Source organism: Rhineura floridana, chromosome 2 (assembly GCF_030035675.1).
Source record: "Rhineura floridana isolate rRhiFlo1 chromosome 2, rRhiFlo1.hap2, whole genome shotgun sequence".
NCBI lineage: Eukaryota > Metazoa > Chordata > Lepidosauria > Squamata > Rhineuridae > Rhineura > Rhineura floridana.
In genome coordinates, this window is record NC_084481.1 from 87437134 (window position 1) to 87464173 (window position 27040).

General features: G+C 43.2%; 1 long non-coding RNA gene across 1 annotated transcript; it reads right to left on the minus strand.

The window, feature by feature from the left end:
* Nucleotides 1-24540: 24540 nt before the first annotated feature.
* LOC133378192 (uncharacterized) lies at nucleotides 24541-26140 on the minus strand. The gene is made up of 2 exons (XR_009760909.1): nucleotides 26060-26140; nucleotides 24541-25137 (listed from the first exon to the last, which is right to left on the minus strand). It is a non-coding gene; the product is annotated as an uncharacterized LOC133378192 (long non-coding RNA).
* Between the last annotated feature and the right edge of the window lie 900 nt (nucleotides 26141-27040).

A 27040-nucleotide genomic window follows, 5' to 3' on the forward strand; every position in this document is an offset into this window, starting at 1 on the left:
TGGAAGGCACCGTCAACAAGGATGCCATTCTTGCCGAGGCAGTGTAGGTAGAAGTATGGAGTGCATAAGGCGAGCTCCAGGTGACGGTGCGAGATGAAGCTGGAGTGGCCCATGTTGAAGTCCACTGAGTCCTGCGAGGAGCCACGGCCCATCATCACCAACGCCTGACGCATCACAAACTCCAGGTTGCAGCCCCAAAGACACACCAGAGGCATCGCCAACGCCAAGCCTGAGGAGGAGCAGGAGGCCGCTGCTGACACCGACATATTCTATATTTCCTAACTCTTCCATCTCCTCAGGCTCACCCAGCCACTGCTCCCTGGCTTCTGCTGCTGCACTAGATAACCATACATTGCTGGTGTGCTTCATTTGGCTTGGTAGGTCACAAGCCAGAATCCCTTTCCAACTGCACCGATTCGATCAGTCTCAGATGATTTGATCAGGAGTTAGAAAACTCCTGCTATAATGCTGGGTCTGTTTTCCTACCACAGTTCCAGTGCAGACAGAAAGGAAACAAGCAGAGCTGAGTAGGTCTGGAACCACCACAAGTACAAACAGAAGATTGTTCCCTTTCAGACCAGTGTTTCTACAAATTCTTGAACCTCAGCCTAGAAAAGTCTTCAGTACCCTACTCCATGTTTGTAGAGGAATATGACACTACAGGAAGGGTTTTTCCCTTTTCTGTCATAGTGGGGACAAGACTACTAACCTTTCAGGACCTAACTGGATGTACATTATATGAAGCTTGACTAGTCTAAATCATCATCATCTTCATCATTATTCCAGTGTCTATCCCACCCTTTCTCCCAGAAGGAGCCCAGGGTGGCAAACAAGAGACAACCCACTAAAAACATCTAAAAACATCTCAAAACCAAAACGTCTTTAAAACATCTGAAAAAAGAAAAACCTTTTAAAAACATCTTCTTTAAAAAAAACCGTTAAAACATCTTAATTTAAAGGTCTTAATTTAAAAACATCTTAAAAAGCAATTCCAAAACAGATGCATGCCCTACATGTTGTACCACTGCAAGATCTGCTTGATTAAAACTGTTAAGTACCAGTGTAGTGCAGCTAAAATGTTGGCTTGGGCACTAAGAAACTCAGATTCAAATCCATAATCTGGTATGAAGCTCATTAAGTGGCACAGGACAAGTCATTGTTTCAGCCTGTTTTTAGGGATGGGAGAGAAATTCAATTCAGTTCACACTGAGAGGTGAACTACCTAATTCTCTCTTTCTGAAACAATATGAGAATGAAAACGGTTATTCTTCAAAATTCACACGCCTCTAAATTTTACAATGCAGCCAAGTGAAAAACGAAATGGACTGCCTTCATGTCAATTTCGACTTATGGCGACCCTATGAATAGGGTTTTCATGGTAAGTGGTATTCAGAGGGGGTTTACCATTGAAGACAATGGTAAGTGGTATTCAGAGGGGGTTTACCATTGAAGGCAATGAGGCTGAGAGGCAGTGACTGGCCCGAGGTCACCCAGTGAGCTTCATGGATGTGTGGGGATTCAAACCCTGGTCTCCCAGATTGTAGTCCAACACCTTAACCACTACACCACACTGGCTCTCTGCAACCAAGTAATGTGTGCAAAAATGCATAAGGTGTGCCTAGAAATGTATATACTGGTGAAAAGAACATACCAAAGTGCATTATATTAGGGAAACATGTTTTCCGAAAATGTGTATATTAGGGAAAATCACTTGCAAACACATGTATATTAGGATAAAATTGCACTGAAATGCCAATGAATTTTCATGAGGACTTTAAAAAATAAATAAATCACACACGGATGTGGAAACGTAGAGAACTAAACTTAAAATTGGGGGGGAAATGAGAGAGAGATACCAAAAGTGACATATTTACTCATCTCTACCTAGTTTATGTGAGCCAGTGTGGTGTAGTGGTTAAGGTGTTGGACTATGCCCTGGGAGACCAGGGTTCGAATCCTCACATAGCCATGAAGCTCACTGGGTGACCTTGGGCCAGTCACTGCCTCTCAGCCTCATGAAAACTCTATTCATAATAATAATAATAATAAATAATAAAATTTTATTTGTTAGTCGCCTATCTGTCCGACTTAACGGACACTCTAGGCGACTTACAACAATATAATAAAATACAACAACAATCCACAACATAATTATCAATTAATCTAACATCAGAAAACATCAATCAATACATCAAAAGCTAATTCACCCCAAAATTCCTATAGGCCTGTCTGAATAGCCAGGTCTTTAAAGCTCGGCGGAAACCCATCAGGGAGGAGGCATGTCGAAGATCATAAGGGAGAGAATTCCAGAGGGTGGGGGCCATAACCGAGAACGCCCTCTCCCTGGTCCGCACCAGTCTAGCTGTTTTGACCGGTGGGACAGAGAGGAGGTCCTGTGTGGCTGATCTTGTAAGGTGGCCTAATTGGTGATACTGGAGGCGGTCCTTCAGATAAACTGGGCCGAAACCATATAGGGTTTTAAAGGTCAACACCAACACCTTGAATTGGGCCCAGTAAACCACTGGTAACCAGTGTAGGTCTATTAACACCGGAGTGATGTGATCCCGGCGATGGCTATGCTTAATCAAGCGTGCCGCCGCATTCTGTACCAGCTGCAATTTCCAGACCGTTTTCAAGGGTAACCTCACGTAGAGCGCATTACAGTAGTCTAAGCGAGAGGAGACCAGGGCATGTATCACTTGTGGGAGCAGATGCATAGGAAGGTAGGGCCGCAGTCTTTGTATCAGATGTAATTGATACCACGCTGCCCGGCTCACTGCTGAAATCTGAGCCTCCAAGGACAGCTGGGAGTCAAGAATGACCCCTAGGCTGCGGACCTGGTCCTTCAGGGGTAATCTCACCCCATTAAGCACCACGTCAATGTCTCCCAGCCTTCTTCTGTCACCCACGAGCAACACCTCGGTCTTGTCGGGGTTTAGTTTCAGCCTATTCCCGCCCATCCATCCACTTATGGACTCCAGGCACTTGGACATGGTCTGCACAGCCAACTCTGGTGAGGACTTAAATGAGAGATAGAGCTGAGTGTCATCCGCATATTGGTGACACTGCAGCCCAAAACTCCTGATGATGGCTCCCAGCGGCTTCATATAGATGTTAAACAGCATGGGGGAGAGGATAGAACCCTGTGACACTCCACAATTAAGAGGCCAAGGGTCTGAAACCTCATCCCCCAATGCCACCCGTTGGTACCTGCCTGAGAGAAAGGAATGAAACCACCGTAACACAGTGCCCCCCATTCCCAATCCCTCTAGGCGAGTTAAAAGATACCGTGGTCAACGGTATCAAAAGCCGCTGAGAGATCCAGGAGGACGAGGAAGGTATATTCCCCCCTGTCTAACGCCCTCCTCATATCACCCACCAGAGCAACCAAGGCTGTTTCAGTTCCATGTCCAGTCCTGAAGCCCGATTGGAATGGATCTAAATAATCTGCTTCCTCCAAGTGTGTCTCTAACTGTTTGGCCACCACTCGCTCTATCACCTTGCCCAAGAATGGTAAATTAGAGACTGGGCGAAAGTTATCCAACTCTTGGGGATCCAAGGAGGGCTTTTTCAAGATGGGCTTTATCACTGCCTCCTTGAGGGCTGATGGCATTGCACCCTCTTCCAAGGATGCATTTACCACCGCCTTGATCCCTTCTCCCAGTCTTTCTTTGCAGCTCATAATGAGCCACGAAGGGCAAGGATCAAGCAAACAGGTGGTTGGCTTCACAGTAGAGAGCACCTTGTCCACTTCCTCAGCGAGGAGAGGCTGAAACCGATCCCATCGGACCGGAATGCAACTGGCCGATTCTGGCTCACTATCTGTATCCACGGCGTACGGAATCATGCTCTTCAGGCGCTCGATTTTATCGGCAAAGTGTTTAGCAAATGTGTCACAGGAGGCTTTAGAATGCTCTGTGGGTTCCTGAGCAACTGGACCGACCAGGCTTCGGACCACTTGGAACAACCTCCTGGGACAGCACTCTGCCGATGCAATAGAGGCAGCAAAAAATTCCCTCTTCGCTGCCTTTGTTGCCACCTGGTAGGCAGCTATTGCTGCTCTAACAAGTGTCCAATCATCCTCAGTGCAAGACTTCCGCCACCGGCGCTCTAGTCATCTCACCTCCTGTCTCAGACCCCGCAACCGTGGTGTGTACCAGGGTGCTGTCTGAGTTCTATTAAGGGGGAGAGGACGTTTCGGAGCCACCTGGTCTACCACCCTAGTGATCTCCCTATTCCACTCCGCCACCAGGGTTTCGACCGGGTGCCCTTCAATCAGCTCCAAATTCCTCAGCGCATTCAGGAATCCATTAGATTCCATCAGGCGTCTGGGGCGGACCATCCTAATAGGTCCTTGACCCCTGCGGAGGGTGTGCGGCATTAAGAGGTCTATATTCACCAGGTAGTGATCCGACCATGACACAGGGTTGGAAGAAACTGCCCCCATTTTCAGAGCACTCCCCTCCCCTCCCGAGACAAACACAAGGTCAATAGCATGACCGGCTACATGGGTGGGCCCTGTATTACTAAGGTGCAGTTCCCAAGAAGTCATGGTTTCAATGAAATCCTGAGGGGCTCCAATGAGGGCGGTCTCAGCGTGGACATTGAAGTCCCCCAAAACCAATAGGTTGGGAGAGAGCAATCGCACAGCCAAGACCACCTCCAGCACCTCGGTCAGGGAGTCTGCTGTGCAGCGGGGTGGGCGGTACACAAGCAGAATCCCTAAACTGCCCTTTGGGCCCAACCTCCAGTACATGCAATCAACAAACTTGGTCCCGTGGAGGGGGGGTCTGGAAAAAACTAAGGACCCCCGATAGATAACTGCCACACACCCTCCCCGCCTACCAATCCTTGGCTGCTGTGAGTATCGGAAACCGGCTGGACACATGGCCTCAAGTATGGGAGCTGAGGCCTCGTCCAGCCAGGTCTCCGTAATACACACCAGGTCTGCGTTCTCATCCAGGATCATATCATGGATGAGAGATGTCTTCTGCACCACAGACCTGGCGTTACATAACAGCAGTCGAAGGTTGGATGGAGTCCTGCATCCCCTAGTTATCTTCTGGTTGTGGACAGGCCCGGAACAAGGGATGGGTATAACGCATCTATCCCTTGTTCCCCTAAATTGGCGTGGCCTGCCACCCATAACCTTCCAGGATCTGCCGCCTAGCCTTTTGATATAATGGCTCCCCACTCCTCCTGCAGCATCCCCCTCCAGTCTACACATGCCTTCCCCCCTGTCTGCCGATCAGACAGGCCTCCCACCCCCAGTAAAATCTTTAAGTCTTTAAATTGTCCGTATCTTTCCCACTCCCCAAGGTGGAGTTGGTTCGCCTAAAGCCAAAAGGCCTCTGCCCTCTCGCCGCTCGTCGTTCCTGGGTCTCCACGACGACTCTCTCCATCCTGCAGAGCCGCTATCTCTATTCCCCACCGCCCCTCCAGCACGACCAATAGCTCTGTCTCTTAATCGAGGGCAAACGGCCGAAGCACCTCGTCATCTGCCCCCCTTCACGGTTCCTGTTCTTCCCTCTTGCTCCACTGCTGCGGCCACTGGAGGGTGCACTGCTCCGGACCGCCACTGATGAGGGCGTTGGGAACAACTCAGGGTCGCCATAAGTTGGAATTGACTTGAAGAGGCAGTACATTTACATTTTTTACCTATTTTATGGGTTTGTTGTTGTTATGTACCTTCAAGTCAATCACGACTTATGGTGACCCTATGAATCAGTGACCTCCAATAGCATCTGTCGTGAACCACCCTGTTCAGATCTTGTAAGTTCAGGTCTGTGGCTTCCTTTATGGAATCAACCTATCTCTTGTTTCGCCTTCCTCTTTTTCTACTCCCTTCTGTTTTCCCCAGCATTATTGTCTTTTCTAGAGAATCATGTCTTCTCATTATGTGTCCAAAGTATGATAACCTCAGTTTCATCATTTTAGCTTCTAGCGATAGTTCTGTTTTAATTTGTTCTAACACCCAATTATTTGTCTTTTTCACTGTCCATGGTATGCAGAAAGCTCTCCTCTAACCCCACATTTTGAATGAGTTGATTTTTCTCTTACCGCTTTTTTCACATCCATACATAGAGATCAGGAATACCACTGTCTGAATGATCCTGACTTAATGTTCAGTGATGCATCTTTACATTTGGGGACCTTTTCTAGTTCTCTCATAGCTGCCTTCCCCAGCCTTAGCCTTCTTCTGATTTTTTTACTATTGTCTCCATTTTGGTTAATGAGTGTGCCAAGGTATTGATAATCCTTGACAGGTTCAATGTCCTCGTTGTCAACTTTAAAGTTACATAAATCTTCTGTTGTCATTACTTTAGTCTTTTTGATGTTCAACTGTAGTCCTGCTTTTGTGCTTTCCTCTTTAACTTTCATCAGCATTCTTTTCAAATCATTACTGGTTTCTGCTAATAGTATGGTATCGTCTGCATATCTTAAATTATTGATATTTCTCCCTCCAGTTTTCACACCTCCTTCATCTTGGTCCAATCCCGCTTTCCGTATGATCTGCGTATCGATTAAACAAATAGGGTGATAAAATAACCCCTGTCTCACACCCTTTCCAATTGGGAACCAATCGGTTTCTCCATTTTCTGTCCTTACAGTAGCCTCTTGTCCAGAGTATAGGTTGTGCATCAGGACAATCAGATGCTGTGGCACCCCCATTTCTTTTAAAGCATTCCATAGTTTTTCATGATCTACACAATCAAAGCTTTGCTGTAATCTATAAAGCACAGGGTTAGTTCCTTTAAAATTCCTTGGTCCATCCATTATCCAGTGTATATTTGCGATATGATCTCTGGTGCCTCTTCCCTTTCTAAATCCAGCTTGGACGTCTGGCATTTCTCACTCCATATATGATAAGAGCCTTTGTTGTACAATCTTGAGCATTACTTTACTCGCATGGGATATTAAGGCAATAGTTTGATAATTACTGCATTCCCTGGGATCTCCTTTCTTTGGAATTGGGATGTATATTAAACTCTTCCAGTCTGTGGGCCATTGTTTAGTTTTCCATATTTGTTGGCAAACATTTGTCAAAATTTGGACAGATTCAGTCTCAGCAGCTTCTAGCATCTCTGTTGGTATGCCATCTGTTCCTGGTGATTTGTTTCTTCCAAGTATTTTAAGAGCAGCTTTCGCCTCACATTCTAAAATTTCTGGTTCTTCATCATACAGTTCCTCTGTGAATGAATCTGTCATCCTTGCATCTCTTTTATAAAGTTATTCAGTGTATTGCTTCCATCTTCCTTTTATTTCATCTCGGTCAGTCAGTGTGTTCCCCTGTTGATTATTCAACATCCCTACTCGAGGTTTAAATTTCTCTTTCATTTCTCTAATCTTTTGGAATAGGGCTCTTGTTCTTCCTTTTTTGTTGTCCTCTTCCATTTCTATACAATACATTGTAATAGTTCTCTTTATCCCTACACACTAGTCGCTGTATTGATGCATTTAGGGTTCTAACCGTGTTTCTGTCTCCTCTTGCTTTTGCTTTCCTTCTCTCTTGAACCATTTTAAGAGTTTCATCAGTTATCCTTTGAGGTCTTTCTCTCTTTTTAACAAGAGATATTGTCTTTTTGCATTCTTCCCTGATAATGTTTCTGACTTCATTCCATAGTTCTTCTGGTTCTCTGTCAACTAAGTTTAAAGCCTCAAACCTGTTCCTTATCTGATCTTTATATTCTTCTGGGATGTTATTTAAATTGTATTTTGGCATTGTCATTGCTTTGTTGTTCTTCTTTAGCTTTACTCTGATTTTCGATACGACGCTATGGAACTTCTCCATCTTGTTCTACCAATTATATAATCGATTTGATTCCTATATTGACCATATGGTGATGTCCACATGTACAGTCATATTTTCAGTTGCTTAAAATATGTATTTGCAAGAAACAAATTATTGGCCTCACAGAATTCGATAAGTCTTTCTTCTGCTTCATTTCTATCTCCCAAACCCCATTTTCCCACAATTCCTAGTTCTTCTCTGTTCCCTGCTTTTGCATTCCAGTCCCCCATGATTATCAGCAGATCTTGTTTTGGTATGTGATCAATTTCTTCCTGTACTTCTGCGCAAAATTTCTCCAATTCCTCTTCTTCTGCATTTGTTGTTGGAGTGTAGACTTGGATGATGGTTATGTTTTATGGGCATATATATTAAAAAGATAACCACAAAAAAATCTTGCAGAAAGAATACTAATACACCAAGTAATTAAAATACATTTAGGCTCCTCACCTAAAACTCTGATTTCTGTTAGATCGTATCTCCCCCTATGATCCTGCCCGGACTCTGAGATCATCTGGTGAGGCCTTACTTTCTACTCCTTCTTTTTCACAAGTTTCTCTTGTAAAGACACAAAATATGGCTTTTCGCTGGCTGCCCCCAGATTGTGAAATTCCCTCCCCAGTGAAGTACGATTAGCTTCCTCACTTCTTTCCTTCTGTGCTAAGGTGAAGACAATCCTATTCAGACGGGCTTTTAATTGAATTGGTAAGCCGCCCTGGGTTCTTTGGAAAAAGGGCGGGGTATAAATATTTTAAATAAAATAATAATAAAATAATATTCAGATGGGCCTCCCTAGGAAAATTCCTTATTCCTTCTGGTAGGTATCAGAGGGCACAATACCAATCCCTTCAAAAAAAAAAACACTCATTGCAGGAGGTGCCAGTGTCCCATACCATCTATAACTCAGAACAGCCCCAGAAAATATAAATCATGTTTTAAGAAGTAAGAAGAAAATACCTGTGCTCATAGAATTTAACAACCTCCCATACAACTTCTTTGCACACATTCATGAACTTTAGAGAAGTGTGCCGAATGATGAGATTATCTTGTATTTCCAGTACAACTTTCTAAATTTAGGAACATTTATCTTACAGTTTCCTGTGCTCCTGATTCATACTTTCTTTTGATGCAAACTGAACAAAAATTCTTATAGTTCTGCTATATAAAACTAAGGATATTTTTAATACTCCCTGACTGAATGACAGTTCCTACCTTCAAACCAATTATTTTTAAATTAGCAAGTATAATAAATTTTCACACTTCATATACTCACATGAGAATGACAGAAACACTTAAATGTTCATTAAATCTGACAATACAGGAACCAAAAAAAAATCAACAAAAGGGATCAGTTGGTTCCCTACTCTCAGCCCCCAAAATATTTTTTTCTGATTAACCAGCATATTTACTATTTCCAGGTATGCAACATTCCTGCCAGATTCTGTAGTGTTCACAAAATGTGACAGCAAGGGGAAGCACATGGCCAGCTGCAGTATGTGACCAGTGGGATGTGTTGGCTTGGGTAGGTCACAAGTTATTTAGACTTGCTTTAAAAGATGTAAGCAAGGTTGATCTACGCTCACATTTAAATTAATCCAGTTCATCTATTTAAATTTATATCCCATCTTATAGCCACAAAGTCAGGGTGGCTGAAAACAGTTATCTCAGCTAATACCACATATTTCTATACAGCTGGTATTATGCAGTGAGCCATTGGTCCCATGCCACAGATCTGGCAATATATGAATGCACCACCACACAAATTTGGGGGAGGCCAGAATCTGTGGTAGTGTGGTGAAAAATCACCCTATCCAAGTGGTGAACTAGTGCAGACTACTAGTCTCATTTAATATTACCTCAGTAAAACTATGTTCTATTTCTATTGTAGCTGTGTTCTGCCTTTGGTGTTGGAGGCGTAATGCTTCTGAACACCAGTTGCTGGGAATCACAAATTGGGAGAGCACTGTTGCACTCAGGTCCTGCTTATGGGCTTCCCATACACATCTGGATGGCCACTGTAAGGACAGGATGTAGGATTATCATGATCCTTTGGTCTGATGCAGCAGGGCTCTTATGTTGTTTATGTTCTTATGTTCTTGACTGCAATGCACCTCCTTCTTGTGCTGTTCCAGTAATGTCAGGAACTTAATAAGGTGACATAGGAATAGTATCTGAAGTGGTTGCTTCCCATACCACTGTTGTCTAGTGGCCAGGAGGAGGTATATGGAACAAACTGCAGCAGCTCCCATGCTGTAAGGCAGGGGTAGACAATGTGGTGCCTTCCAGATGCTGTTCAGCTCCCATCAGCCCCAGCCAGCATAGCCAATGGTTACAGATTATGGGAGTTGCAGTCCAACAACATCTGGAGGGCACCATGTTGGCTACCTCTGCTGTAAGGTAATGCCAGAAGGATCCTATAGTTCACCTCTCTCTGGTGTCCATAACGTGACTGTAGAGATCATAACTGGGGTCCCAAACTTTATCATGTTTGTCAGTGGGTCATGAAAGTTCAATGCTTGTTTTACATCGGGCTTCGTGTGCTCTCCTCTTAGATCAACAATTAAAAAGTGCCTTCCCCATGTTTCTTGTATTAATGAAGCCAAGTTTGGACCCTCTAACCAAGTTTGGATTTCTGCTATGCTGGGCCTCTCATTACACTGACACTGTTATCGGAGAGAATGCTTGTAGCTGTACAGATAATTGTCCTTCTCTTTCCTAACAGATGCTGAGTGACCTTTAAATATCACAAAGGCTAAGTAGCAAAGGGAGAATAATAATGATATTATAATTGATTTGTGAATTATTGAACAGGGTGACAAAATGCATGCTGTCACGACCTTTTTCTTTGGGGAAGAGATCTTTCTGAGATATACATCCCATGTTCTCTTACAACACACACACACACACACACACACACACATATGGGGCTACTGCCCGTATGCATTTTGTGAGTTAACCCATCCCCTAACCTCAGGAACAGCAACCCCAGGAACCCCAACACCTTGCCAACCCCCCCCCACCATGCTGCCAGGCATTCCTGCACAGCCATAGCATTGCTTGGTCACCTGATGCCATCGTGCCTGCTCACACTTCTCGGTCGGTTGCCATATGCCCACCTGGTTTGCTTGCTCATGCACTTCATGGCCGGCTGCCTTGCTGAGTCACTTACTCACTTATTCTCTCCTGACTGGGCCATGGAATGCTGAAGTGTTCATGCCATCGTTCACTGTGCCACCTGTTTCTATATATGTATATTAGGGTTGCCAGGTTCAGGGCCTGAGACTGATCCTGTATCTTTAGGAGAAGAGAAAGTCAGCCAAGTGCAGGTGTCCTTGCAACCCTGTGATGGGAAAAACCACAAGGTGGAATTCTCCCTTCCCCTGCACAATTTTTAAAGATACAGAAGACCTCTTGGAGGCTGGGCCTGGCAACCTTGAAGCGGTGAGATTTCAGGGGTCCCTGCGCTTTTCCAGGGTTTGGTTTCCTTTGGGAAGAAGGTCAGCGGAGACTGAGGTGTCTTTATGAAATATGGTTTGTTTATTTACACACATTCCAACCTGAGCTTAAGATGGAGGGGTTCAAGGCATCAGCAGTCCAATATCCAGCTTTTCCATCTGGGTTGCAGGAGGCATCCTAAAGCCATGGTGCAGAGGGATAGCCTCTCTGCTGCCTGAAGCCTCAGCCATTCTCTAGACACTCTGTACACATACTCCAAGCACAAATGTCTGCTAGCTGCTGGGGGGGAGCTCTCCTGAAGAGTTTCAATGACAAAAGGGTCTTCCTGGCCCATTCACCAGTTGCTGGGCAACTGATAGACCCATTACAAACCTGGCCACTCTATTTGTTTAACAAAAGAGAGACTCACCTGACCAGCAGAGCGAGTTCTTCATTCCAAGGCACAGGATTCCAAATCAGAGGCTGGAAAGGAGACCCACAGGGATCATCTGTTCCAACCCTCATGCTCATAACAGTATCTTTAAAAGTTGTGCAGGGAGAAGGGAGAATTCCACCTTGTGGTTTTTCCCATTACAATGTTGCAAGAACACCTGCACTTGGCTGACTTTCTCTTCTCCTAAAGATACAGGATCAGACTCAGTCCTTGAACCTGGCAACCCTAGTATGTGTGTTAAGAGCTTCCCTCTTCTTTTACAGGGAAGCTTCCATTGTTCAGGTCTGCACTGGGGCTTTGTATATGAATTCCCACTCTTCTTCTCCTCCTCGCCTCCCTACCACTCAGTGGCGTAGCTGGGGGGGGCGGAGGGGGCGGTCCGCCCCGGGCAGCACATTCTTGGGCTGGCCGGAGGAAACTCTTCCCCCTTGTGCGTTTGTTCAGCACCTTCTCACTTTCCGTTCAAAGGGCGCACATGCAACAGCTGCCACGCCACCCTAACATGAAATGAGGCGAGTTTCCCAGTGAACGGAAGGGCCACTCAGCCTGCCCTAGGCGGTTCCAACCGAGGGTCGCGGGGGGCTTCTGCTGCAGGTCAAGCAGCAGGTCCCTTCGAGCGAGAGCGAGGAGGCCCCCTCCGCACGCCGCCGGTGCCCCACTTTGGCTAAACCTAAACTCCATGCCCCGCCCCATCAACTGCTAGGCGGACTCACACTCCTGAGGCTTGGAATCGGCGGGTCAAGCATGTCTGGCTTGGGCAGCCGGGGAGGAGCCGGGGGCTCAAGAAGGCCTGGAAAGGCTGGGCATCAGCACAGCTTGGAACCCCTCCTCGCTCCTCCCCGGCCCTTCCTTGCTTGAGGGCAGCCTCGGCGGCATCCATTGCGGGGTGGGTGCAAATGGAACCCGGAGCCTGGAAGGTGCCATGAGGGCGAGGATTGCTGACTCCCCCTTTGTGAACTGGAGGTGCTAAGGGTCGAGCCTGGACTTTCCGCAGGCAGTGCTTGCCCCCCGCCCCAGCCCTCTTCACTGGGTATGAGGAGCGGAGAAACTGACAGGCCAGGAGCATGCAACAGGGATGTTTGCCGGCCGGCCTCTCTCTTCGGCCTCTAGGTAGTGATGCATGTCTTGTTACGGCCTATTTCTTCCAGCATTTGTTGTGGTTGAAAGTGGCATTGGACCAAGACAAAGGAGGTGTGAAAATTGGAGGGAGAAATATCAGTAATTTAAGTCTCTCTCTCTCTCTCTCTCTCTCTCTCTCTTTCACTCACACACACACACACACACACACACACACTTTTACTATTCCTTCATTCCCCCACCCCCCGCGAAAATGCCCGCCAGTCTGACGAGTGGTGACGGTGACTAAGCCTCAGATTGTTATAATTTGATCTCGTTATCTTTGTGATTTTACATCGTTCGTTTTTCTGAGGTGAGTTAGAGTATCACAGTTTTTTAGGCGTGCAAACTACACAAACTAACATTTTAAAAGGGATTTATTTAAAAGGGAGTTATTCCTTATTTATTTAATTATTAGTTATTATGAATATCTTTCTTTTTCTTATTATTCTTTCAGTCTTACTTAAGATGAAGCGAATAAAAGAAAGTGGTGCAGCCTTCAGAAAAAAGAAAAAAGCTAGGGAGGAAGAATTAAAAAAGAATGAAGGTGCACTACTGAAATACCTCAGTCGCGATCGCGAAACTACTACTACTGTTGATGAAGCAATTTCCGAATTCAAACCATCGTCAAAGTCAAGTGATTCTTCAACTTCAACAAGTGATAAGGAGTGTAACGAACAAAAAATTCCAGCTAAAGATGTTGGTCTTTGGCCAAGTAAGATTAACAACGACACATGGATCTTACTGGTACGTCAAGGTGCGTCTGTCGTTCAACATCTAGATTCTGATTTTGGTAAAGTGATTCGTGAGGGTGCGTCAATCAAAGGACGAAACAGAAAACTTACAAGCGAGTGGTTTTTTCGAACTCTGCCAAATAATGAAAAAATGTTGAGGTTGTGGTTGGCGTACTCTCCTTCCAAGAAAGCTCTTTACTGCTTTTGTTGCAGACTATTTGCAGACAGAAGTCATTCAAATTTTGATTCTGCGGATGGATTTAACATGTGGTGGAAACTTAATCCTAAAATATTCGACCATGAATGTAGTGTGGCACATGTTCGATCTTTCACACAATGGAAGGAGTTGGAAATTAGAATCCGACATGGAGCAACAATTGATAAAAAGGCACAAGAACAAGTTGAAAACGAAGTAAAGAAGTGGAGGGAGATACTTTCAAGATTGTTGGATATCATTAGATTCCTAGCTAAACAAAATTCCAGGGTGTAACTGTGCCATATGAGATGGATACACATTACAAGGGCCATTAAGACAAAGACCAGAATTATTTGAAACATCAAAATCACCACAATGGGGTGCATTATAAGGGTTAAACCTCCTTTGGCGTCCTCACCCCAGCCAAACAGGGAATCCAAAATTTAAAATCATCCATGTGCCTATATCTGTGAGTGCTTATCTATGATGTATGTTGCATGACGTGTAACTTGCATTCCTAAACAATGTTGTGACAGAATGGGAAAGTAAACAAATGGGCCAAAACTGTACACTGATGAATCCCACATCTGAAATAGCCAAATTCTGTAAACCCCCTGTTATGAAATCACTCAGAAGGATTTGAAAAGTAAAAACATCTAAAGAACAAAACAACCATAACATATAAATCATGAAATGAAAACAACAACAACAACACATCCTTAAAGGACAATGCATAAGTAATTACATTCAATGTTACAATGGAAATAAAACAAGTATCATGGTCTTGAAGCATACTGTGGGATGGCTTGCACAAAGTTCATCCTGTTCATGTTCAGTGGAAGTTGTAACTGAACTTGTGTGTCCTTTGTCGATGCTAGGCAAAGAAACTGGAATAATGAAAAGAATCTTCATTCCCCCCTCCCCCCAAGTGACTGTATGAAAAGATTGCAAACTTGCACAAGGTGTCCGTTTCAGGTGGCTGGCCAAAATAGGCCCGAAAATAGTTCTGTGGTTGGGTAGAATTGAAGTAGGCCCGTATGCTGTTATTGCAGCAATACAGGAAAATAGCATGCCAGTTGCATATCCGTGTCCTGGTCCTGGAGCAATTCAAAGATCTAGTCAAAAAGGCCTTAAATAAAAATATTCTGTGATACACACGCAAAAAGAACACGTTCCTTGGGGAGAAAACACTTCAGCACAGGAAAGAAATATAAAAATAAAACACATTCATGGCCACGGATGATGAGTGACTTTTGAACAAAAGTAACAAAAACCAAGATATTGTGTTGCAACTATCAATTTAGCAACTTTGTACCTGGAACTGAGTATTCCCATTATTGGTGAAAAAAAATATAATCAAAGGGATTCAGACAGAAAAACACATAACAACACAACACATAACAAAAAATTTTTGAGTTTCCTAAGCCTCTGGCCAGGTACAGTTCACTGGAAAGACACGGGAATGCTGGGAAAAACAACAAAAGAGAAAGAGAGAACCCTAAAGAAGAAAAAAAAATAAGGAATTCACTACGAGACTGATGATGAACCTGAATCAACGGGAAATGGAGGAAATTTTTTAGAATTAGTTCATTTATTGGCGAAATACGATCCAGTGCTACGTGAACATATTCTAAGAATCAAGATGGGAAAAAAGTTTGCTAAATCCTATATGTCACCTACTATTCAGAACGAGTTTATAGAAATTTTGGGAGAAAAAGTAAGAAGCAAAGTTATCGAACAAGTAAAAGAAGCAAAGTATTTTTCTATGATATTCGACAGCACCCCTGATATTTCTCATAAGGATCAAACGAGCCAAGTTTTACGCTACGTTATGATCAATGGAAATAAAGTGAAGGTTGTGGAATCATTTGTTGATTTCATGATTGAAACAAAAGGTAAAACCGCTGAGAATATTTCAACTATGATTTTGCAAAATTAGAAAACGACGGAATTGATATTCAAAATTGTAGAGGACAAGGATATGATAATGCTGCTGTGATGGCAGGTCAACATACTGGCATTCAGAGATGCATCAAGGAAATTAATGGAAAAGCAGAATTTGTTGCATGTACAAATCACTCGCTGAATTTGGGATATTCTGACTTCAGTCACTGGTCAAAGTGTCAAGCGTGTAGTAGAAACTCGGTGGAGTGCACGGGGAGATGCTGTGAGTGTTGTAAAGAAAAATTACTTGAAAATCTTAAGTGCTGTAGAACATTTAACTGGTGAAGAAGAAAACAGAGTTACCAGGTCAGATGCTGGCGTGCTGCTTGTTGCGTTACAATAGTTTTCCTTCCTGTGCTTTCTTGGCCTGTGGGAATCCGTCCTTCTAGAACAGGTCTACCTCCAAACCAATATACAACAATGTGACATAAAACTTAAAAGCATTTTTAACTGAAAATAGGGACAAATTAGTTAACAATTCAGTAGCTTACGCCACAGATATCTGTGATGATCTGGGGTCATGGATCGTCGGTGTAGAAAGAAGAAACTGATGGCAGGTGAAGAATCACGAGATGCTGAATTGTCATGCAAAACTGAGTTGAGGAGAGAAATGTTTTTTTCACTGGACAGAGTGATCCAAGAAATCACCACGAGATTTCAACAGCTTCATGTTCTTGCTGAAAAATATGCCTTCCTTACCCCATCGAATCTTTTGAATGATAAATACGAATGTCAACTAAATCATGATCACGATGACATTAATAAGGAAGAGTTCCTCGTTGAGAGAAAAAGACTTCAGAGTTTTATTTCTGTTGCTGCTGCGCAAGACGAAACAGAGACGTGGAAGGCTGGTCCCCTTGAACTTTTGCAGTTTATTCTAAAATACAGTCTCAAGAACTCAGTTCCAAATATTGTAATACTACTGCGAATTTTCCTCACAATTGCTGTAAGTGTTGCTAGTTGTGAGAGTTTTTCTAAATTAAAGTTGATTAAGAATTACCTAAGATCTACAATGAGTACCTTGCGTTTAAGAAATCTTGCAATACTGTCTATAGAACAGCAACTGAGTGATGAAATAGACTTTGACAATGTCATCGACGATTTTGCTAACAGAAAAGCAAGAAAAATAACATTTTAGAATGTTGGAATTAAAGTTTTACTTCAAAAATAAACATAGTGTTTTAATTTATTTCTCTACACGTCGTTTTGACTTTTTGTAGTATTTTTGGAGTGTATTGAGAGGGGCAGCAAACTCAGGGACCACCCCGGCGGCAAAAGCTCTAGCTACGCCGCTGCTACCACTTCAGTTGTAGCTGTGAAGCTCCTACTATTATTTTCATTTATATCTTGCTTTTTCTCTAAGGAGCTCAACGATGGTTCTTCCCCTCCCTGTTTTATTCTCTCAGCACCACTGTATAAGTTACACAGAGACAGTTACTGGCACAAGGTCACCCAGCGAGCTTAATGGCTGAGCAGGGATTTGAAACCAGGTCTGGCAGGAGATCCTAGTTCTCATGTGTCTCTTTAACTTGGAAACTTGTACATTTATGATGCCTGGTGGTAACACAGCATGTTCAGAGACTAATAGTTTGTCCCTAGAAAGGCCCCTTTTTCAGTCCTTCATACAAAGTGCTATATTAGTAGTACTGAAATGGAAATGGACTGCCTTCAAGTTGATCCCGACTTATGGCGACCCTATGAATAGGGTTTTCATGGTAAGCGGTATTCAGGGATGGTTTATCATTGCCTTCCTCTGAGGCTGAGAGGCAGTGACTGGCCTAAGGTCACCCAGTGAGTGTCATGGCTGTGTGGGGATTCGAACCCTGGTCTCCCAGGTCATAGTCCAACACTCTAACCACTACACCACACTGGCTCTCATTAGTAGTACTAATAGCATTAAATCTCCACCAGTGCTGTGTGTTTATTCTGCACTAGACATCAAAGGGGATTCCTCTTATTAGGCATTTTTATAAGGGCTTCTGATGGACTGAGGCATGCTGGTGTATTACATTGCACCTGTGTTTATATGTGTCTACAGTATCTGAAGGTTTCTCTACATGTAAGTCCTGTGATGTGGCTGTATCCTTTAGTGTCATTTTTGTACATTATACACATACTTCTTAACATATAGGTGAATTGTAGCTGAATTATTGTGAATGCTTTTTTCCCAGAAATAGAATTTTAACTTTTTAAAAATAGTATTTGTTTAAAAGGACACCCTGTTCTGTGTTTGGCTTGCCCTGGTGCTCTTATGTAACAGTGCCACATGGCAATAAGGGGTTCTAAGATTAATTCTATAATGCCTCCTAAATCTCAGCACAGTTGAGTAAATTGTGAGTACAGGGAAAGGGCCATTGCCGTATCTGCCTTGCATGCAGAAGTTACCTCAGGTTCAGTCTTCAATGGCATCTCCAGGTAAGAGAGGTGCCATCAGGGACTGAACCTGAGACACCTTCTGGGAAAGACTCTTGCATGAAACTCTGGAGACCTACTTGCCAGTCAGTGTAGACAGTACTGGGCTAGATAGACCAATGATCTGACTCAGTATGTGAGCAGAAAATCCTGGTGGAGAATTGAAATGTTTATTTCAAGTGCTTTTTCAAAGATCTTTGCAAATGACAGTAAAGGATGGATTCAACCCCCCTGCTCTTTTTCTTGTCTGTGAACACGGCTGGCCCCAGACATGCCAGGGCCCTTGGGCACCAGCTTACCCCGGGCCCCAGCATGTGCACGCGTATGCATGCCATGCATGCAAAGCCGCAAGCGCTTTCCACCTACCTGTCTCCTGTCTGTTGTGGCTATGCGGGCTGCACACAGCACTACCATTAACCAAGATGGCAGCCAAGGTTTCCCTAAGGGGCTGAAGCCTCTGCTGCCATCTTGGTTGATGGCACTCATGTGTGCTACGCACTTGCATCTCTGCCGTCAACCAAGAAGGCGGCAGGGGCATCAGCCCCTTAGGGAAACCTCGGCTGCCATCTTGGTTAATGGTAGCGCTGCACGTGCACTACACACAACTGCAAAAGAAGTCAGCAGAGAAAGATAGGTGGAGCGAGGGAATGGGGGTGGCTTGGAAGCTGCGGATCGCAGAAGGGGAGTGGAGGGGCCCCTCAGGGCCCCTTGGCTAGGGCCCCACCTAGCCGTCCTTTGGAGCCGGCCCTTTCTATGAAAACATATTATTTCTCAGTACATTTTGTGGAAGATCCCAGGCTCTGATACTATTCATATAATCTGCCTATCATTAACATGGTAAACCACAATAATGGAACTGAGGGCTACAAAATAGGTAAATTTACCCCAACAAATTAAAATAAATCAATATTTTGTATTTTGATTTTATGAGAGGGGGTTGCAATATTGGCGAAGATTTGTTTTCTTTGAAAGGTGCGGGGAACAAGGGAGGAGGAATGTGGTTTGAGGAGGAAAGAGAAGGGACAAGGGCCCCCATATACCCTGTGCCTGAGGGCCCCCAGAAACCTGGAGCTGTCCCTGTATCCAGCTGCCATAATGGCCCCTTTCTTCCTCTCACCATAGCGGAATCTGAAGTAGAACAATCCTGCCCTGAGGGGAGCGAGAAGAAGCCCAGGTACTGATAAATATTCATATAGGGGCACATAGGAATCTACCTCATAAGGAGGAACTCTGATCCCATCCTTACATGAGATCCCTTTATATATATATGTCAGGTCCTTTCACATGGCAAGCCAGATATGCAGCTGCTGGGGTTGTGTGGCTGGTGAATGTGCATTGTGGGGAGACAGCTAGCCAGCACAACCTGATGATCCCCTCATATATGAGGGTTATTCACGCATTACACACATACAGGGTGTCTGTACACACATACAAGTGTTTGTGTGAAAGAGTGTACATGCATTTATTGACTTAATATCCAGGTATTCTTGTATCTTTTAAAATGTGGTGTTTTTGACAGATGTAAACCTATACCTGTGATCTCTCTACATGGCATTATACATGTGCATTTGAAAAACACAATGCTTTCAGTCTGGGAGGGTGTTTGTGTGAACGCCCCTAATATCATGTTAACCTCCTTTATAAATTATTAGCACTGGATGGTTATTATCTTTACTTGGTTGTAGTAGATTCAGGAAGAAGAAAAACAACAACATTTCTTTACCTGCCTCTTGGCACACATTAACTTGAGGAATTCATTACCACAAGAAGCAATGATAGCTACTAAAACAAGCTATTTGCTGTGGTAGCCAAATGTTATAGCAGTAGCAGGCTCCTTCTCCAACCTATATAAATTCATTCAATATGTACAGAGAACTCCCCTTCCCACTACAGTGTTTAAACAGAGACTCTCTGCATGTGATCAGGAACCCTGCCAAGAGGGTGTTATACACATGTTCTAATTAGCACATGTAGGTAGTCAGAGGAGCCTGTAGCTATGATTTCACTTCCTCCACACATGCATTCATTTTACCCTAGATTGAGTGAAATGAGCTCACATTTGGGTTTTAAAGAAATTTGAAATCAACCCTTATCTCAGTTCCCTCCTTCTCCTTGCTGCCTTTGAACTACTTGTCCTATTTCCACAGTGGTTTGGATTTGAAAACCTGGTTAATTAAATGATTTAAAAGAACGGTGCACTTTTTTAAATGGCTGTCATTTCCTTAGCTGTCTATAACCCAATTTAAGTGCTCACTGGAAGTAGCACATCTGTTTCTCAAGACAATTAAGTTATTAGTTACAGATTAATTTAATAAGCCTGACAGATGATCCAAGAATCTTGAGGCATAATCAATAAACCTGGAATGCAAGGAATGGAAATTGGTTTTGGAACATTAGCAAAACTGTGCCATTGAAAGATGAATTTATCCACAAATCCCACACTTAATAAGAAATCGGGGGAAGGAGGTGTTCTGCAGTTCCTATAGATTATTTTGAAGATGAAGAAATGTTAACAATATTTAAATAGATACAGTATAGCCAGTTTTCCCAAAGGCAAATACAGCTCAGCAGTGATGTCGTACAGCCCGGCAGATGGTTGAGCACCATTCTCACCATCCAGCTTCTGCAGTACAAGACAGTAGAAAAAAACAGGGAGTTAGTAGGCTCCCTAGAGGCTGCCATTCACGGCTCGTGGGGCAATATTCGACTTCACGGATCATAAGTCCTGGTATATACACTTACAGGTTTGTGTTAGTGGGGTGGATGTAAGAACACCCATTCTACCAGACCCCTGTCTTCCTCTTGTTCTCTTGTTCACATTGCACATTTCATGCTTTCCTTTCTCACAGTTAAGGCCCATTATATATTTCTTGTGTTTAATCATGTAATGCAAGAGACCCATGATGGAAGTTTTCAATTGTTTAAAAACAACTTTAAAGCAGCTGTTGAGGAGGGGAAAATCTGATTTTGATTGGCCCAATGGCACTTTTCGGTGGCAGGCTTTGCTTAGCCCTTTTTCCTTGTTCTGTTTTCTAGATCTAAATCATTCCCTCCATGAAGATTCATGGAATAGCAAAATACATCTGTATTGAGCCTGGGTTTTTTTCCTGCTACAAGGCTGACAGCAGCTTCAATGTCTGCTTTAGGCTGCAATCCTATACCCACTTATCTGGTAGTAAGACCCACTACACTCACTGGGGCTTACTTCTGAGTAAAGATGGAACTGCTTAGTTCTCTCCATTTTCCATTTTTCCAATCTTAAATTCAGTTTTCCACATTTCTGTAGCAATTTGCATTGTATTTTTTAAAAAATCCCCATGAAATTTTTTTCAGCATTTTAGTACAAATTTCTCCTACCATTTTTGTATGCAGTTTTGATTAATGTACACATTTTTGCAAGCAGTTTATGCTAATATAATGCATTTTTGTATGTTAGTTTCACGAATATATTCATTTTTATGAACACTTTCCCCTAATACATACATTTTTAAAGCATTGGAGTTGGAGAAGTGCATCGCAAAATTCAGGTAAATGCAAATTTTGAAAGATGGCTGTGTTTCAGTTTTCATGTTGTTTCAGAAAGTGCAGATTTGATACATTCAGCTTTAAATGCATACTGAATCGAATTTCTCACCCATTTCTGCTTCTAAGTAGGCAAGCATAGGACTGTGCTGTTAGGTTGGGAAAAGCAAAGGGGAGGGGAGATTTCTGCAGCTTCTTTAAAGTTTTTATAGAATCAGGAGATCAACTTTGTCATGCCAGTTTGCCAGCCTTGCCCTGGCCTGCATTTAAAATGGCTAAATCCCAAAGCCTTGTGGGGAATTCTTCCCCTTGACATCTTTTTTTAACTTGCTAGCAAGCAGTTAAACATTTGATTTTCTTTCATCACTGTGACTTGGTGATTTTTACAACACAGCTGTATCAGCTTACAGTAGTTTTGCACCTTCTTATCAGTGGAAGGGGCCTGGTTCCGTCAAGGCCGTAAAACTCCTTGCTTTGTTCTGGGAAACCAAGAGGAGGTGCCAGGTGCTGTGGGAACATAGTTTTTTCATCCCTTTGATGAAAATGTTAATTGGTTAATTGTCTCTGGCTGGGAGGGAGATTTCTTCCATAAGAAGAGGCTCAGAACTCTGGGTTAGTTGTCCCACTTCAGAGCACCACCTTGCCTTTAGTGATGTTCTGTTGTGGCTCCATTTCCATCCTCACTCGCAACTCCCTGAGGGGAAGAAGGCTATCCATTTAGAGATCCTACGCTTTGTAAGTATAGCTAGGCCAGAAAGCTTTGTTATTTTGATTTGTGCCAAGAAACTTATCTTAACTTTTTATTTACTAAAACCTTACCTGTTTGGGCGTATGGTAACAGGATTCAATTTGCTGCTAAAATTTACTTTTGTGCACCTCTTTGTTTTTGTAACCTTTTTATGCTTTTCTTATTTTCTTTTTTTAATAAACTTTAATTACTTTAACCAATGTGTGTTCATTCCAGAGAAAGGGGTCAGTTCCTAAATTCAGTCCTTGCCATTTGACCACAACTACCGTGTAACAGAGAAACGTTTTTACCTAAGACTTCAGAAGGGGCCAGGAGTATAACCACTCTGGTCCTGAGAAGCTCGGGTGTTTAAGTGGGCTCTGGGGTTCCCTTTGCCCCAGAGTAGCTAACCAGTTGAAGGGTGGTGGCAGTACTACCTTGCAGGGTTGGTGTTAGCGTGCACAACCTTGGCAAACCAGGATTTGTTGGGATCAATTGCCCAAGGCTGGGGATTGACTCCTAGGATGGTGAGAGCAGACGGAGAAGGGTTCCCCGCTTTCACTACAAACTTTACATGACCTTTTTCCTTAGTAAGCCAGTCTTGACTTTGGAGGCAGGTCTGGACTTCTTCTACCCCAATGACATATGCACACAAACAGCCATGCACCTTGGAAGACTATCAGCCTTTATAGGCTATGAAAAAGAAGAAGGAAGGTGATCATGATATTAGTAGAATTGCCAAATATAGTTGGGGTTGCAAAGTGAGAGGACAACAAAGTAAAATTGACACAAGAAGCTGCCTTATGCCAGGTCAGACCATTAGCCCATTTAGTCCACTTTGTTTTATCTGTTCTAACCTGCTCTCCAATCCAAGTGGCAAAATCCTGTCCAGCTTTCTTACCTGTGTGTTTTCTAGCTGGAGATGCTGGGAACTGAATGGAGGCATTGCTGCTCCTCAAGTGTCTTGGTGGATATTGCCAAACAGTTGAAGGTGCACCTTATCAAAAAATCAGGATTTACCATTTGTGGTGAAAATCTAATCATCTCATCCTGTTGCTGACAATCCATTCACAAATTACACTCTGATCTGGAAGAACCCTTAGTTAGCTTATTAGTTCTGTGATTTTTGCTACGTTTATTTACTGCTTGTTTTGAATAAATTACATTGTTTTAAGTTTGATTAAAGTTCTTTTTAAAAAAAAAACCCGCCATATGCACTATATAGTGAAAAGGCAGAATACAAATCCTTTCTTATATATAATAAACTAGGAGCTCTGCCCCTGCTTGCTTCACTCAGCAACCTTGCCTGCTGTCACCAGTGCATCCCCACACAGGTCACCAGTGCTCCCCTTCCTCCTCCCATGGGTTGCCAGCACTCCCCTCCCTCCCTCTGCACTCGGGTCGCCAGCACTCATCACCCTCACCTGGTCTCCAGTGCTCCCCTACCCCCACCCCCTCTGGATCACCAATACTCCCTCTTCCTCTCCCCCATGGGCCATCAGTGCCTTGAGTGAGCAAGTGCCGGCACCATTGCCACTATTGGCCTGCCTCACCTTCCAGCATCACATTTACAAAAATATTATATAGGAAGAAAAGGGAAATGCCATCACTCGGTTCCCACTGGAGGATCTGTCGTATCACAATCCTGGATTTGCATGAAGTCAGAGCAGGGTAGGGGAGCAAAAGAAAAGGCAGGTTGCACAACAGCAGTGCCTGTGGCATGGGCGCAAGAAGGGAGGGACTGACAGGGGGAAAAGTGGTGGTTTAATACAGCAGGAGAGGTGTGAACAGATTAGCCAGAGAGAGATTGAGGGATTTTAAAAAAGTTTTAACAAGGAGAAATGGCGTGGAAGGGAACAACACAGAAACTAACACAAAAGAGCCTTTTCCAATTGCCTTCTCACTGTACTCAGACGCCTGCTCATTCTTCTCGAACCTCTGCCATTCTTTAAAACTGCCATTTTTTCTCTCAGCATCTCTTAATCCCTGCTTCACTCAAAGCTCTGCCATTATTTAAAACTGCCATTTCTCCCCCTTATAGTGTCCTTCCTTTCTCACTGTACTCAAACGTCTTCCACTTCCATTCCTCAATTGCCTCATGTGATACAGATAAAGGATGCAGAGCCCTCAAATATTCCATAGTACCTTCACACAATGTATTTCACTCCTGGTATCATGTGTTGTGTTCAACATGAAGTTCCAGATTCAATGTAATTTAGAATAGGCATTTTATTAACAAGCCAGCACCCATATATGAGTAGGAGGCATGGGACTGAGGGTGAAGATGAAAGCGGGGGTACACAATTTTTAATGCTACTTTTTAAACATTACCACTGACTTCCAAAATAGCCCATTTTAGACTTTCAGTGAAAACTCTCAGTTGCCAATTTCCATGTTAATATGTGATCAACGTTTTGCAGAATGTCTTCTGCAAAAGTCAGCAACTTCCAGCTTTAGAAAGAGCAGGGGGAATTCTTGCCAAGGACTGGTTTGCATTAAAAAAGAGGGAGGGAGAGAGCAAAATCCAAGAGGCTATGATGTGTCACAGATGCAAATTAACACAGAATCAGAGAAGGAAAATTAAAACTTCACGCTTCACTTCCGATGCTGTGCTTACAGTTATGTTTATTTCCTCTGTTTATTCATCCAGTTCTTAACGCACTTGAGGATGCCAAGGTAGGTGCTATTCTTGTTCATTAACACATTACATGGATCAGTGCTCTCATGATATGCATGGTGAACACAAGTTTTTCTATTATTTTCTTCCTTGGATTGACTTGTTGACTTGAGTGCGTCTTCGAGAATAACCTGTAAGATAAGAATATAACCTTCTCATACAAGTTTGAATGGTGAACACCCGAATCTCATGTTGTTCTGTTCAAGTAACAACTCCATCATAACCATATTCTAAACTTGGTGTATTTTTCAACCATGGTCTTCGATTCAAAGACTCAGAAATATGGTCAAACAATAAGGACCATAACACCTTGAGCCAGGCTTCTTCCAGAATAATATGATCAAATGTTTTCAAGGCTCTTTCCCCATTTCCCACAGCAATGGGCAGGATATCTAACATTCCAGTTTGTGCTGTCTGGCTAACTATAAAATTCAGGATCCAGATATTGGTAACATAATTGTTTTATTCACAGAGGAGTGTACAGGTCCCCAGGAGGACTCTTAATGTTAGCCTGCAGCAGGGTTTCTCCTTGGCCAAGGAAAGAATGGAAGGAGGGAATCTGGGCAATGCTTTAGAGGAAAACAAGGAGTTATTTCACAGTATTAGATTCCCTATAAAAGTTCCACCAATACTCGGAGCCCTAGACTATCCCTTAAATTCAGAGAGCACTTGGTGGAACCCTTCACAATAGAGTTTGGATTCTCTTCTCATCAATTGATCCCTCCGTTTATTATTATTATTATTATTATTATTATTATTATTATTATTATTGGTAATGTAGTGGCTCTCTTCTCTCACCCATGCTCTTCTCCACTTTTTCCTTACTGGCTCGCCACTGGGCTTACCAACACAGAATTCATTTCTTATTCTCCCATCCCTCTCTGGCTACCTTTGCAGCCTTTCTTTTCTAGGGGAGAACCAGCTTTTACTGATGTGCTTGATATTTTTATTGTTTTTTACTGTAGTTTTGCATTTCTAGGTTGTATACCGCCTTGAAATATTTTGTACAAAGGTGTGGCCTATAAATATTTAAGTAAATAAGTATCTTCTCACTATCTCTCTCCTTCAGCTGTAAAGCCTTTCACTGTACTTTGATCTCTTTTGCATCTCTGCAGCCTCTCCCAAAAACTCTCTGGACCTCTCCTTCAGCTTCCAGCTTCCTGCCTTTTATGCAGGTGTTGTGATTGTCTCTGTAACACACCACAGCTGCTCCTGTCCTGTTGTATCACTTCCAACTTCCCTGTGTTTTTGTTTGAGCAAGACAGAAGAAAGGCATGGCAGGTGAAGCCAACACACTGTACCTGAACACAATACAAAATTTGCTAACATTTCAGTAACTATTCCCAAAACTCCACAAAATGAAGGACAATTTAAAAGACTTGTGGAGGCTCCTCACAAAGCTTAGCCAAAAAAAGAGGACTACAATGTTCTTTTTTCACTATGAGCAGCCAATTCACTGGGTGAAACTTGGTGATCACCCAGTGGTGCATGTGAAAGTAAGCCAAGGTCCTATAGAACTGGGCAGTGCGGGTGGTTCCAAAATACAGTTACGTCTCCAATACTGGCAGATAACAGTTTTAAAGGTGTTGAGCAAAATCCCACCCTGCTTATCCGCACAAATCAAACAAAAAATCATAGGACTGGAGGACAGATATGAAGGACTTCAGGCCCAGCCTCCTTCAATGGAGCAGAATTCTATTCATATTCAAACACGTTCAAATTAGCCCCTAATGTAGCACCTCACAAAGAGAACAGGAAGAGCTGCACTTGTGGGAGAAAGAATATGCTAGTGTTATAAACCGATAGTGAAGTTCTGTACATGTCTGCTTAGAAATAAGACTTATTACATTCTATGAATTTTATTTGCAGGTACATTTGTATAAGATGACAAGTAACAGTACAAGCCTATTAATATCTACTCAGAAGTTAGCCCAAATGAATTCAATGGGACCTTCTCTCAGGTGCCGCCCTGGGCTCCTGCTGGGAGGAAGGGCGGCATATAAATCACATAATAAATAAATAAAATAATACATA